The sequence below is a fragment of the Eucalyptus grandis genome, chromosome 5 (assembly GCF_016545825.1).
Source record: "Eucalyptus grandis isolate ANBG69807.140 chromosome 5, ASM1654582v1, whole genome shotgun sequence".
In the NCBI taxonomy this organism is placed as follows: domain Eukaryota; kingdom Viridiplantae; phylum Streptophyta; class Magnoliopsida; order Myrtales; family Myrtaceae; genus Eucalyptus; species Eucalyptus grandis.
The window spans coordinates 7,307,116-7,322,663 of record NC_052616.1 but is presented as its reverse complement, the minus strand read 5'-3'; positions in this window follow the sequence as shown (position 1 = coordinate 7,322,663).

Here is a 15,548-nt window from a genome sequence, read left to right as displayed (position 1 = left end):
CCGAGATGTGGCCCGATCAGCTGATGTGAACAAATTTTAATAATACTTTAATATTTTTCATTTTTTTCTTTTATTTTTATTTTTATTTACTTTTTATTTTTTCTTCTCCTCTTCTTCCTTCAATCGGTTGTTGGACGACCTCGCCGACCACCTCGCCGGTGGCGTGAGGGCAGCCTCATGTTGGGCGGCGAGGCTCGCCTTCACCAAATTTGGCAAGGGTCGAAAGGCAAGGTTATCGGGCGGCGGTGGATGTTGCAACGAGGAAGGATAGGCGGTGACAACGGAGACGATGCTGCTGCGGGGGGTTTCAACATCCGACTCTCGCGGAAGCATCATCTCGGTGAGGGCGAGTCCCGCCAATTGGGCCACGAGGCCAGCTCGGAAGAACTACCTCCTCCCGGCGAGGCGGCGTGGCTCTCCCTCACTACCCAACCCTCAAGGGCAGCCAACGCGAGGTGGCCGGGAGGTCGACCTCGACCTCGCTGGCTGTTGCCTTTAGGTCGCCGAGGTCCGGCGATCGGTCGGAGGAAGAAGAGGAAGAAAAAAAGAAAAAAATTATAATATATTAAAATATTATTAAAAGTTGTCCCACGTCATGCCGATCATGCCACATCAGCCGACGTTCGGTTAGCAAAATCCGGCCAAAATTATCTAGAAATGACTAAATTGGCACAACATAAAAATGTTTAGGACTAAATCGACAGAAAGACAAAAGGTTTAGACTTTTTTTGGCACTTTTCCCGTAAGGTAGGTCATATGTTTTGTTTAATATGTTTTTGAAGAGAAGAAAATTTTTCTTTTATTTTTGGATCAAGTAATTTTTGTTCTATCCTTTACATTCCAAATCATCTTTTAAATATTGAAGTCAATCTTCTTGTTTTTTATAAGACAATTAACTTTAGCAATTCAATTTTCTTGCAATATGTTTAAATTTCTTGTGCACGGTTAGTGATGAATTCGAAAGTAATCTTTTTATTCAAAGCTTTTGTTTCAATTCAATCATTGATGGCAGCAAAGGATTTGGATTAACTGAATAAAGGTGTTCCCAATATTATATTTTGTCTTATATCTTTAACTAAAAGAAAAGATGTATTATAAGAGATTTGGTTTTTTTTTTTTTTTTTTTATTACATAAGCTTTAGGCAACTTATAATTTATTCTAAGTTTGTCCCCTAAGGTACACTTTAACGATTCTGTAGTCTTGTAAAAATATTTTGTTGGTATCGGGCCTTCTCTTATACAATTAAGATAATCTCTTGTATCAAAAAAGTGCCGTGGTATCAATAGTGAATTCATCATTGATTTTTATTGTTATATTTATTATCCATTTTCTCAATGTTATTTTTGATAAAGTCATTAAAAAATTAGGATCAATGTTACCAGTTGGATTTTCTTCTTCTTTTTGTTTTCCCTTTTCTAATTTAGATTTTATTGCTAAAATTTATTTTTGTATTTAGGCTTGGGTATCTTTGAAAACTTTTATTTCTGAATTTTGTTGAGTAATTTCATTATTGAGGTCATTTATATTAATAAGTCTAGATTGGATTTTCTTATTTTTATTAAGAATATCTTTGAGATTATAAGTGATATTAGAATAAGTTTGAAATCTATCTAAATATTGTTTCTTAGCTTCTGGATCAAATATATTATCAGCTATTTCTAGCAAGAATTCTTCTTCTTTGATTAAAACATTGATTTCAAGTGTCAATTCTTTAGGAGAGAAATTATTTTCTTTAGATTCTAATGAGGTTTCTATTTTGTTGATTTGAAGACCTGCTTCTTCAAGAAAGTCTTTTGAAGAAGAATCACCATTTGTAGCAACCATGATGTTATTAAGTTGATAGAGAGCCTCCCCATCTATTGAGAGTTCATTTTATCTTTTTTTTATTTACTTGGCAATATTTAGAAATATGTCCTCTTTTCCCCCAATTGTAACATTTAATATCTTCGTTAATTTTCCTTTTTGGTTTTTGTTTAGGTTTATCTTGTTTATTGGTCTGTGATTTATTTTTGTAACGTTTTTTAGGTTTTCTTTTTCAAGAGGATAATTTCCTTTACATTTTGGTTTTGAAGGAGCGTATGAAGGATCATATTGTGCACATAAATCCCTAATCTTTATGGCCTAATAATTGTTCTTTCTTTAATTGCTTTTGTAATTTTGTTGAATTACACATCCTTGTCTATAAATGTAAGAAATTAATTTTCCATATGATAATAAGTGATAAGGAATTTGGCCATCATATTGTTCTCTTATTTTATTACGAACCTAATCTCCTATTAAATGAGGTAAACTAGCTAAGAATTTTTCATTCCAAAAGAGTTGGTTACAATCTGGTCTAACCAAAACCCTTTGTAGGAAAAGATCTTTATATTCTTGAAATCTGTCTAAAGATTTGCATTTCATGTTTGAAAGAAAATCTTGATTTACGTCTTTTATATGGGAAGAATTTCCTATGAAATGTCATGATATGGAAAAGATGAGAGTACAGATAGCATCTTAAATGGCTTGCCCATTGGCATCTTCAATATGTTGTCCATATTATCTATTCTATACGCATGTAAATTTTGAGTTCTTTGTTCATCGGTAAGATAGTTATCCCACCAACCTTTTAATTGCCCCATAAACCCAACTACTAAAAGATTAGCAACAGCAAGATCAAAAACTTTTTGTTGAGTTTTATAAGCATTTGCTACCATAAGCATTTTGTTATTTTCTAAGACACCATCTATATTCCATTCATAAATGGCATTAGGAGAACACTTATTTTGGATTCTTTGTGATGACTCTTTAAGAACAATATCAAGAGATGTGGCTCCTTGGTAATAGATTTTTTGGGGATTTTTCCAAAAAGTTTATTTATTTTAGGAATTGATTCGGTTTGATTCTTCAGCAGATTTTTCAAGAACATTAATTTGGTCGGGAGTATCATTGATAACAAGATCTCTTATCCTAGAAGTTTCTTCTCTAGGAGGGGTGCTTTAACATTAGACGCATCTAGGACTAGCATCCTTACTAAAGACCTCCTTTTATTTTCCAAAACGTTGGCAAATTCTAAACTATAAATTTTAGGAAATTCAAAGGGTTTAAAAATTGGTGGTGCAAAATTGATTAAAATAAAATTGAATAGAAGATTCTATTCTATTTAATTGATTACCAATAGTTTGGAGATGCTAGTGGGTGTAATTATTATGTCATATTATTTTTACAGTTTGGGGATCATCATTATCAGCTATGATTCAGAAAAGAATAGCAGTGATCTCACTATTCTTATGTTGGATTCTAATTTTTCTCAAAGGAGGATGATTAGATTCTATAGTTTGGCCATTATCGAGTTGCCATTTATAAGCATGATCTAAAACATAAACTTCTTTAGGTTTGAGAAAATATTTTTCAAACCAATCAAAAAAATATATAGGTTTTGTGTTCATAAAGAAAATTATAATATTTTTCTTTAATTTCTTTGGCTTGTTTATTGAAAGTATTAAAAAAATCATTGTGTAGTTTCTTTGTTTTCTTCTGAATTAAATTCTTTGTTTAAAACTTACGGTTAGGTCAAATTCTTTTTCGAAAACAAGAACCTTAGGGTCTACTAATTGTAAATAAGTAGGAGAGTGATGAGGAGAATCTGGATTTTCAAAGTTTTGTTCATTTTGGTCTTGTTAATGAATATGCCTAAGAATTCCAGATCGATTATCAAGACTACTAATATTGGGATTATTGGTTTGATTAGATGTTGTAGCCTATAGCTCCATCATGATTTTTTGGTGGAAGTGTGATTATAGGAGAGAGGTTTGGGTGGAGATCAACTGATCTCCTTGAAGAAAAAGAAGGAATTGATCTTATATTGAATGATCTTCTTGGAAATTGAATGGTCACTTTGTTATACTATATTTATTGCTTCACTATTACAAACAATCTTTGGAGGAGTTTGGTCCTCCAACTCCTATTGTTCGGGTAAAACAATATCATTCCATTTTATAGATCTAGGAATAATAGTATTTACTCTAATAATATCGGTTTGAAGTAAAAGGGTTTCTCCTTTTGGATTGTGTTTAAAAGCATTAATCCCAAAACATTAAATCATGGCTTTATAGTGAACTCTATAGACAAGGGCTAATGGGATTGACCGTTCAACTATTTTGTAATTGTGTATTTTGACTTGGAGAGTTAAGGATTTAATAATATTTGGATCTCTAAGTGATATTGAAAATTTTGGATAACAATCAAAATAAATTAGGCCATTACAAAGACTTGTTTCAACTGTTCCTAAGAGGGAATCTTGGAAATTTAGTGATCACACATCACGTAAGGCTAGTAAATGGAAGTATTTAAGCCTTTTTGGTAAGAGGCTTAATACCCACTTATACTAACCCTATGTAAATATAATATTTTTACATATGTTTGTTAAGAGAATTTTGATTTAATAGTTTGATAGTTTCAAATTATCTAAAAAGGGATAGATCTCTTTCTTCAGTTGTGATCACGTAATTTATTTTTTCAAAAATCTAAACTTTGATTGTTTATAAATTTGATCAAGTTGAACTTTAAGAATTTTCCAATTTTCTATAGATTTATTGAAATCTTTTTGTTTATTTCTTCCTCATGTATAGGGCCTTGATCGGAAGATATGCGTGATACGAGAACTAGAAAAGATGTTGATCTTTTAATAAATCCATTTTAATAAGTTTGTTTTCATACTTTCTAGGCTACCAACCAGAACTGACCAATGAACTTACTACCCTAGTGGGTTTTACTACTGAACCACTACCGGTTCGACACACCTCACCTAAGGAAAGTTCCGGCCAAACTGGACAAACCTATTAAAAAAATATTAAGTTAACCAACATATCCCCCTTAACTCTAATACCAGATAACCCTTAGGATTTAGGGTTCTATATAAATGATAAGAAATGAACGTAGAGTGATTTCAATATATATAGAAAATTGTTAAGTAATTTGTGATTTAATCTAAACATCTAAATTTGTTTGATCTAGTTATTATTATTTATGTAAATTCTATATCTTTAATGTAATAGTAAAAAATCTGCTAATTCTGTGAAATTATCTAATATGAAGTATAATAATTCAAGAGTGATGATGATAATAAATAAGAAATGAACCTTGGTACCCTGTATCCGTATTTGAAATCTCGAGATTTTCACGGCCCGAAACAGAAGTCGCCAATGTGTCAAAGATGTACAATGTGGCTCGAAAGTAATCGACCACGGGTCAATTGCACTAAAAATTTCTAAAAGCTACCTGGTAGGTTAGGTCACGCTAAAATTGCGCTAAATTGAAATTAACCGCGAATTTGAACCCGATTACAGAAATCGAAAGTTCTGTCATGTCACGATTTATTTTAGGACTGTCAACTCATCCTCCAAAGATTTTTCTGCAAAATGAAATTTTGGTGAAAATTCAAAGTAGGGACGTTTTTACTAGAAAAATCAAATAGCCATTTTTATCGCGTTTTTGGGATTTAAGTTTGTTCAATTGGTGATGAAAAATATTAACTTGGTCGATGACACCTTGGTGGAATTTATGGAGACCGAATTGAAGAGAAATTTGGGTCAATTTGAGGAAAATAATACCAAATTCGTAGGCCATGGTTCCCTCAACCTTTTGGATCACTTGAGATTGGTTCTAGGGATTTTTGTGCATAAAATTGGCTGAGGAAGCCAGCCAATTGGTGGGGCCTGCCAAGGACAAACAGATGAGATAGAAGACTTTAAGGCCAACTTGGGTCCCTCTACTCTTGAGCTGTCTTATTCTTCTTCAGCAGAGCTGCTTTTTCCATTAGAGATGCTTTAAAGCTCCAAAAAATCTAGAGAAACTAGCCAAGCTTCCCCCTGCTGTCGCAAGCCACCCCAAGCCGCCGAAGCCCCTCCGCCCATCGCCCAAGCCCATCATTGCCATCGAGCCCCGCACGCCCGTTTCGCCTATCCCATGAGTCCAGCCTAGTCATGAGCTTCAAGGCCCATTTAAGGCCTCTTCCAGGCCTCGCTTGGCTTCGCCACTAGGAGGTTTGTCGCCCATTTTCGCGTTCTTGTCGCCATGGACTCACCAATCGCTAAACCGGTGAGTTTATTAACTAAACTATGCTCTAGGTAGCACCGACACGTGACACGACACGAGTGTCCGACACGACACGACACGTCGACACGTCATTTCCAAAAATAGAGAATTCCGACACGTTGCGACACGTTGTATATTAAATAAATATTTTTATTTTTAATTAATTTGATTCAAATTCATAAATAATTAATTAATTAAAAAGAGCCTATAATAAATTTACACTAATAATATTAACAAATCAATTCATTTGAAATTCAAAAGATATATTTATAGTTAATGTGAAATATTTTTTTAATTTTAACAAAAGTTATCGATGAAACTAATAATTAATAAGAAATTCAAATCAATTATTTAAATAAATTCATGATTTTCTACGGTGATCAAAATTTATCATTATTCAAAATTTAATACTTTTATTTTTCGAAATTATTTTTAATTTCATTTATTTAATTTTCAGTTCAAAAAACAATCCCCCAAATCCATCACTCCTTCCGTTCGTCCTTTTCCCTCCACCTCAAGTTTATTTTACTTTTTCCCTCCCCCACCACTTGACAGTGACAGGTAAGCTGTCACTTCCCTCCCCCTCACGCCTTTCTTATATTTTTGGGTTTCTTTATGAAAAACCCTAGTGAGCCGCGAGCCCTCCTTTTCCTATTCCTCCTTGCCGCTCGCCGCACGACCCCTTCCCTCCTCTCCTCTTCCTCTCGTCGCCGATCCATCGCAACAGTGGCGGCCCTCACCGCTCTTTCAGGCTGTCTCTCGCCGTCGCGGTGGTCCTGGTCTGTTCGTGGCTTCGTCTCGCCGGCGGGAGTTTGTCTTCTCTTCTTTTTCTCTGTTCGGCTCTTTCTCTAGCCGTCTCTCGCCGTTGTGGCTTCGTCTCGCCGTCGCGGCTTCGTCTCGCCGGCGCTCGCGGCCTCTGCTCCCTCGCCCTCCCTCGCCTCCACCCTCCATCAGCCTTTCGGACACGCGTCGACAAGCGTGTCGAGAAAAGTTGACCGCGTGTCGGAAAATCCGACACGCGTTGACCACGTGTCCGAGCGTGTCGATGTGTCCGACACGCTCCGACACGTGTCGGACGACACGGAAGCACGGACATCGTGTCCGTGCTTCCTAGACTATGCTTAGAGAATTAATGATGCTTAAGGATTGATTAGTTTAGGCTAAGTATGGTTTAGATGGTTAGTTAGAATGGATTAGTGATTTAATTATTCGATTTTACATATTAGGTGGTTAGAACGGGGTTAATTAGGGACTAGAAAGTTGTACTATTTATCTAGATAGGTTTGGAAATTTTCTCGGCCCATTCGAGTGCTTAATTAAGCATTTCCGGCCTAAGTTTCTATTTTGGTAATTAATTGCATTTACTTAATTATTTTGGTATTTATTTAATTATTTATTATTTTCCGAAAATTATATCGGGATAACTGGTAACTAGAATTTTGTACTGATTGCAATGGTGTACTTGGTTTATTTAATTGAGTGCTAATTTGTGCAAATTGAGTGGTAATTGTAATTTTTGGTATTTATTTCAAAATTGAGTAATTTCGGTATTTAATTGAAAAATCTTTGGGGTGTTGGTTTTTAACGCCAAAATTTTTTTAGGTACTATAATAAATAGTGGGATTTTTTAGAAGAAAGATATATCATTTTGGCTCAGACCGACTGTGTATCCACACACGATTATTTTTATCGGGTATATTTAATACGATGAAATTAGGCCAACTTCATTATTTTATTTGAGGAATGGGTGTGCAAAGCACAAGGTCCTTGGCCGGGATTGATTTATTGTGTATAAGCTTGTGTGAGCATTATTATTGAATTGTTAGCTTGTGAGAACAAAGATACTATATCATGATATGTCAGCTTGTGAGAACAGTATACTTTATCAGCTTGTGTGAACATTGATCGTTTATCAGCTTGTGAGAGCAATGATCTATATATCAACTTGTGCGAGCTACTATCTATTTATATCAGCTTGTGAAAGCTATTACCATTTATTTCAGCTTGTGTGAGCATTAGTCGTATCAAATTGATAGAATTGATCGTATATATGGTATTGAATTGATAGATAGTATTGATTGATAGATGGTACGGATCATATTGATTGTGTCGAATTGAGTTGATTGACTGAGTGGTTTGATAGATTGATGATTTGAATTGAATTGATTGGTTGAGTATATGAATCGTACTGACTTGCAAGAATGAACTAGAACAAGGTAAGTCCTCTGTCTTATGTGTGCATAGACTGCCTTTAAGCGTATTTCCTTCTATTGACACCTAAATTTTACTATTTTATTTATGACTCAATCGCATACAAAAATTAGGAATTAGTCACAAAAAAAAAAACAACAACAAATAACAAAACGACAAAAAAAGAGAAAAAGAAAAAACTCCTAGAGGTCAAGTCGGGTCGGATCTCGGTATTGGCCCGCCCATGCCCCTGCCTTCTCCTTCCTCCATCTTCGTGCAGAAACCCTAAAGAGAAAGCGAGGAGAGAGAGGGAAAAGGGGAGGGACATTGAGCAGGGGGAGAACACAAAGAGCGAAGAGAGAGAGAGTTCGAGGGGCGAGAGGAGGTCTCGCCGCCTCGCCCCAGTCGCTGTCCGAGCTCGCCACCTCAACAAGACGCCGTCCAAGCCGCCGCTCCTTCACCTCCACCACCGCCGCTACCGGTCCGCCGCTCCCTTTGCTAGATTGCCGCGAGCAACACCTCCGCACGAGCACCCTCCCGCAACGCCGGCGATTCTTGCCGAGCCACCACACGCCTCCGCCTTTGCTCCGACGCCCAATAGCTCTCACTTACGCTACCCTCCGTCCAAAGCTTCGCCTCGTCTCCGCCCAGCTTTGCCAACACCAACAGCTGAGCTCCTTGTCGCATGACCTGCAACGCTTGCTTGTCGTCGCGCCTGCTGCCCATCGCCAAGCACCGCTTGCCTCCTCTGCTGCCACTATCTCTGCGCAACACCACTGCCCTTGATGTCAGCAAGTCTCAAATCGAACGCCGACCCCCCTTGCATGCCGCTCCGAGCCCCTTCCGAGCAATGTCACTTTGTAGCTCCAAACCGCCGTCCCCTTGCCACACGTTTGCTGCCCACCGCCGAAGTCCTTGGCTGGTCGGCGACCTATAGCGTGTCCTTAGCGGATCGGGAGGCAAGTCATGGAGGAGCCTCCAATTAGGTAGGGTTTGACCTCAAATCGGGTCGGGCTTGTTTTACTCTTTGGGCTGAGGTGAATTTGATGTATTGGGCTTATTTTGTCTTTTTGGACTAGGTTTAGTTATTTGCTTTTTAAGGGCCTACGGGGCCCTTTTACAAAAGGGGTGGGCCCGTCAATCGGGCCAACCCACATTTAAATCCAGGCTCGACCTGGTGGAGCCTTGCCCTTTTCGGGCGGGTCGAGGGACCCACCCCCAACCGAACCAAACCGGGTTCGGTTGGTTCCTTTTTTTTCAAAAAAAAAAAAAAATAAAGAAATATATATTTAAAAAATTAAAAATTAAAAATTTTTTAAAAAATGTAGGATTTAATTGGCAATTGCCATATCTTGCCTTCTTAGTGTAATTAGGTCTTTACTTGCTCGTATTTTGATTATATCGTATGTTTAATTTACATATCTAATTATGTTTAATTGCACGTGTTTAATTTTACTGCAATTAGGATCTTAATAGCTATGCTTGTTATTTAATGATTATGCACATGCATGATCACTTCACATGTTAGTAGATAGGTATGAAATCAATCCAAACTACCTGACAAAAATCCTTTATTTTAAAATGAATAAGATTAGGTACCAAAAGACACTAATTGGATAATTAGTGTAATCAAATCCCTGACCCTAGATTCTCTGGTTGCATAGGAAGTGAAGTATGGTTTCTAAATGACCCTAATAAGCTAGTGGCAACTCCTTTTTGCAAAATTCCTAAAAAATACTCGAATGTCATGCGGGGTATGGGCTTGGGAGAGCCTGCGTCTAATCATGGGCATTAGGTCCGTCATTTAGGCAATATCCCTAAACCTATTCCCTCCCCCTGAGAGATAGGTCACGATACATTCCTAGTCAGAGTTTAGGGGGTGAACTTGCTAAGACATTGTCTCACCCCGTCATTGACTCAACCTTTTCAAGTCCTTAGATGGCGGTTCCTTCGGAACATTTTGGCTAGCCCAAGAGGGTCATTGAGCAGGTCACTGAGATTCCTCTTCCCAGGGGCCAAGGAGCCTGGGTCTATGAGCTTGTGAGGACTATTGTCTGGGTTGATACGGGTCTACTTCGGAGGGTACCCCATCAATTCAGAGTGTGGTATCATCACGGGCGAAATGGACCCAGAGAATGTCCCTTTTAGGATTTTGAGGTCCTAGTGTCGGTGTTAGAGATCGCTTGGCGAGGGTATAGCTGACCCTCCTAGTGGTGCGGTGGTGGACCCAAGTTCCCAAGAGAGCTTGGGGTTTTCAGCTGGGGATTTGAACACCTAGAGGACTTGTAGACCTTTATGCTTTCGTAGACTTCTGCCTATAGACTAATGTTGTAAATAAACTAGTTAGCTGTGTATAAAGGTATATTGTGGTTGTGCAATTGTGACCCTGCTTTTCTATCCAATCTTTGTGCTGTTTTGGGATATATTTATACGCTTCCGCATGTGTATTAAAATGAATGGATTGGCAACGCGTCTTGAGATGTCATATTTTAAATTGACCACTGAGGGATGGGCACGCCCTCAAGAATCGGAGTGTGACAATGCATGTGTCAGCTAAGAGAGAAAATAAGAACCGACTTGTGTAATGCACTTATGCGTGTGCACTTAAAAAGAAAAGTACCTGTCATCACATAGTGCTGGTAGCGATGCCTCATTCATTGAACGGAATGCCCTAGTTAAGCTAGGAAGCCCCTAAAGCATGGGGTGCCTAGCTTGATGGTTGAATGCCTTGGTTGAGTAAGAAAACCCCTGAAAGTATGGAAAGCCCTTGAGAGTATGGGAAGCTAGCTTGAGGCCGGATGCCCAGCCCACGGCTAGAAGCCCCTGAAAGTACAAGATGCCTAGCTTGATGGCCAAATGCCCTGGTTAAGCCATGAAGCCCCGAAGTATGGGAAGCCCCCGAGAGTATGGGATGCCGGCTTGAGGCCGATGCCCAACCTCGGCCGGGAAGCCCCTAAACTTATGGGAAGAACCATTTATATGGTTGATGAATTTATTGAATATGTTATTATGTGATGTTGGTGCTCGTTTGATGAAATAGCTTATTTGGTAAGTTGAAAGCAGATCGCATACGTATAGTTGAGAGGTGGCAATGAACTTGCGATTGATCCGCCATCGACATTGTTTTCGAGTGTTGTACTTGTTAGGCTTTAATGATAAGATGCTTTCCTAGTAAAAAACTAAAAATTTTGCTTACTAAGTTTTCTCAAAACTCACCTCTCATATTTCAGTCTTGTAAGCATGCAAGTCTCACGTCAATTTTGGGAGCTGTAGTCATGCTAAAGGAGATAGGATTTCCCTTGGTCTATGGGAAAAACTTGTAATGTGATATAAAAAGAAAAGAGGGCTTGTAGAGAAAGAGCTTGTAAAAGTCTTATTATAATATTAATTAGTGTGTTTTGTGTAATGTACGTCTCAGTCTTCCAGCTATTGTTTGTCCGGGGAGTTATTTATTCACATTCTGCATGTGCATAATAACAAGATAAGAAGAATCAAGATAGCTACAAGCTTGGGATGTCGCAAAAGTAACCCTTGTCACTCGCGACCCTGGAGATGGGGTTAGGATCGTGACACTTTCTATTGAACTTGTTGGAGTTCAAAGACCGCAACGGTAGAGAAAATGTCATATCGTGGTCAATTGCTTGGAGAAACTATGACTCGACCTACAATCCCGATGACAAGTTGTGGTCCGATAGCAATTTCTATGGACCGGAGCTGAGGTGTCCACACATTGTCATATGACAACATGCATCAAAAGCTATTATTGGAAGGTTGTAGCACATGTGAAACCAATGCACATACGCCGTCGGATTGTATGAATTTCACATGGGACTCGCCTTATCTGACAACGACGTCACATAAGTTGCGTCACGCAAGATGACCGGTGCCGATTGGCGACATCTGACTAAAATTAGCCAAGCAGACTAAATTGGCATTTCATCAAAAAGTTTGGGACTAGCTTGACAAATCATTAAAAGAGTTAGAACTAAATCAACACAATTGAAAAGTTTATGATTAACTTTGGCCGTCATACAGTAGGTTTAATATTTTTAAGCAATTTGCCCATCTTGGAAGCAATGCAAGTCCTTCTTATGCAAAATCAAATATTACAAAGACGAGAAGAAATCAGAAGGAAGGCAATTGTAATTTCAGACGACAAACTGGTGCACTTAAAAGAAGAGAATCAACGAGCAAAGAGGGCATTCCTAATGGATAGCGGCGGCAATGGCGGCGGCCTTCGCACAAACGTCAATGATGACTCTTCTGCCACCTTGCTGTTAACTACAGGCGACCAAGCTCAACTTGCCCAAGCCATCAGCAGTGGGGTCACATATGCCAAATCACTTTGGATGACAATGGGGCGGTGGCTTCCTCGTATATGGATGCAAGGGACACTGCTTAGTCAAGTTTCAACAGCGGAGCAATGCTCGACTCACTTCCTCGGACGGTGATGGCAAAAATGCAATGAGACAATGATGAATGGATGAAGGGGTGGACAACCATGGAACTAGACCTACTGGTCTATTCTGATCATAACTTCATGTCAAGACCCTTGCTCTAGCCTCCAATGGAAGGAGGTCCTTATACAAATCTATTGTTACGTGCATCCTCACCTCCTGCAACTTAGACAATGACACTGACTTAAAGTTGTGGGTTTTTTATGGGATAAAAAAAGGTTTATGGTGGAATTGTGACTAAACCTAAACTCGAAGGTTTTTTTTACAAGACAAAAGTTAGAATTGGGACAAAAGGTAAAGTTAGAAGTTTGTGACTGACTATTCTCGTGATATACACAATTAATACATTGAAGATCGATCTTTTGTAAACATATTCAATATTCAATAATTACAGCTAGAGCAGTAATTGACAAGTCTAGTTTTATTAATATGTAAACAACTTACTCAATATTAAATAACACATTTGAGAAATTACTATTATTCCTTAAATTTTACCAATCTTAGACACTTCATACGTGATTTGAGATTGTAAGTAACAGCTCTCCAGGGTTTTCCCATTTGAAGGGGTTGAATTTTAATCTAAGATTTTAGTAAGTTCTTAGTCATTGACAAATTCCAGGTGTTATACATCTTCATTTGTATCCTAAATCATTACATGGGGAAAATCTATTAGCACATGATAACTTAAACACAACACGACGTGCCAGGTTGGATTGATTTTTATACTTGACTTTTCATTTAATTTAAATGTACTATCGTGACCCACCCCGAGGGAGATAATAAGTTGAGGGGTATTACCCAAAAGACAGGCCTACAATCCATAACTAAGCACGAGCTCTCCTAAGCTTATATCTCCTGTGACATTGGGATGTTCATAAGAATTTTATAATAAAGAGTCGCTACTAGCTTATTAAGGTTGGCTAGAAACCAAGTGAAGTATGAGAGTGTAACTCACTTCCTACGTAACTAAAGAATCTATATTCGGGGATTTAATTATACTAATTAACCAATTACTGCCCTTTCGGTACCTAATCTTGTCCATTTAAAAAAAAAAGAATAATTTTTTTTTTCAAGGTAGTCTAGATTGATTTTATAAATATCCACAAACATATGATGTGATTATATGTGTGCACAATTGTTAACATAACAATTAGCAACCAAGGGAAGCATTAAATACATTTCATGAGATAGCAACGATTTAACTCTAAGGAAAAGATAAATGCTAATCACAATTAGACTAAAGGGGGCCAAAATTAACGTACCAATATTGCACAATCAAGGGTATTCGTCTTTTTAAGGATAACTAAAACTTTAAGGTAGAGCCCTAATGGCTTGGTCAACTTTGACCAATATTCTAGATTGAAAGATTTCCATTTTTCAAGAGGAAATAACCCAAAAGATTTATTTTAACCTTTTGAGATTTTTTTAAAGAATTTTTGTGGATTTTTCTTTTGGAAAATTTGAATTTTTTCGAATTTCCCAAAAAAATTCTTGACTTTTTTTTTAATTACTACTGAAATGTTTAGACTTTTCCGAATTTTGGAATTTTCTAAGAATTTTTGAATTTTTTGAATTTTTTTATTTTAAAAAAATCAAATTTTAATATTTTCCGGAATTTTTGAATTTTTTAATATTCTCTGAAAGCTTTTGAATTTTTCTGATTTTTTTAATATTCTCTGAAAGCTTTTGAATTTTTCTGATTTTTTTAAATTTTTATTATTTTTCAAAAAAAATTAAATTTTTTGAATTTTTGAGATTTTCAATATTTAATATTATTATATTCAGGACAGTGGGTTCGGATTGGGTTTACCTAATCTGGCCCATTGAGTCGACCCAAACACAGATCCAACTCGCATCAGATTAAAATAGATTTTTTTAATACTCTCATTCATTTTTTTTATTTTATGATTTTTTCTCTCTCTTATCTTTTCCATTTTGTCTTTTTCTGCCCATCTTCATCAACCTTCAGAAACACTCTTCCTTCCCCAAGTGCTCCATCACACTTGCAACCCCTTTTCTAGAACCAAGATCACTTGACGCCGATACCGTGGTGAGTCTTCACCGGCGTTTAGGCCGTTGCTTGCCGACACCCAATCTCACACAGTCATCCACCCCGACCACCACTCGTCGGCCAACCTTGCCTTGAATGGCCAAACCGAGGCCAACTCGAAAGTCTCGACACACCCTTCCACCGTTCGGGACCACGCAACACTTGCCTACATCGGCTCGATCAAAGAAAGGGACCGTGACAACCATAGGTGAAACAACCCAACGAGCAAACGATCGGTCGAAGCTGAGGAACGCACATTGCCAACACAAATTTTTAGATCTAGTTTAGACATTATGTCGAACAATTGAGGTGTGCTACTATAATGAGCTATTCTTGGCTCAACCGTAGCTTGAACAATATCGGGATCTTCGACACATGACAAGCAAGACATCGAGAACAAAATATAAAAGTGACGAGGGCCGGAGCATGCGTGAGTCGGACGGCCACAAGCTCCGGCCTACCACACCCGAAACAAAATGTGAGGGGACCCGGGCTTACATGTTCAGCTTGAGGACGTCGCCAGGGAAGGTCGTCGGATGGGTTTGCACACGCTGAGATGCCCTCTCTTGCTCTTCTCGCTTGCTTAGACCTCCCACTCTCCGTTCGCCGTCTCTTCACCCCGTTCTGTCCAGGTCCCTAGGAAGAAGAAGACCAGTCTCTTTTTCAAGCTGACCCTCACCCTCAAGCTCACTCACTTCCTCTAGAACCTCCTCTCTCCAGCTCACTCTCTCTCTGGTTCACTTTCTCCGACTAGATCTCTCTCGAGTAGGGGTGT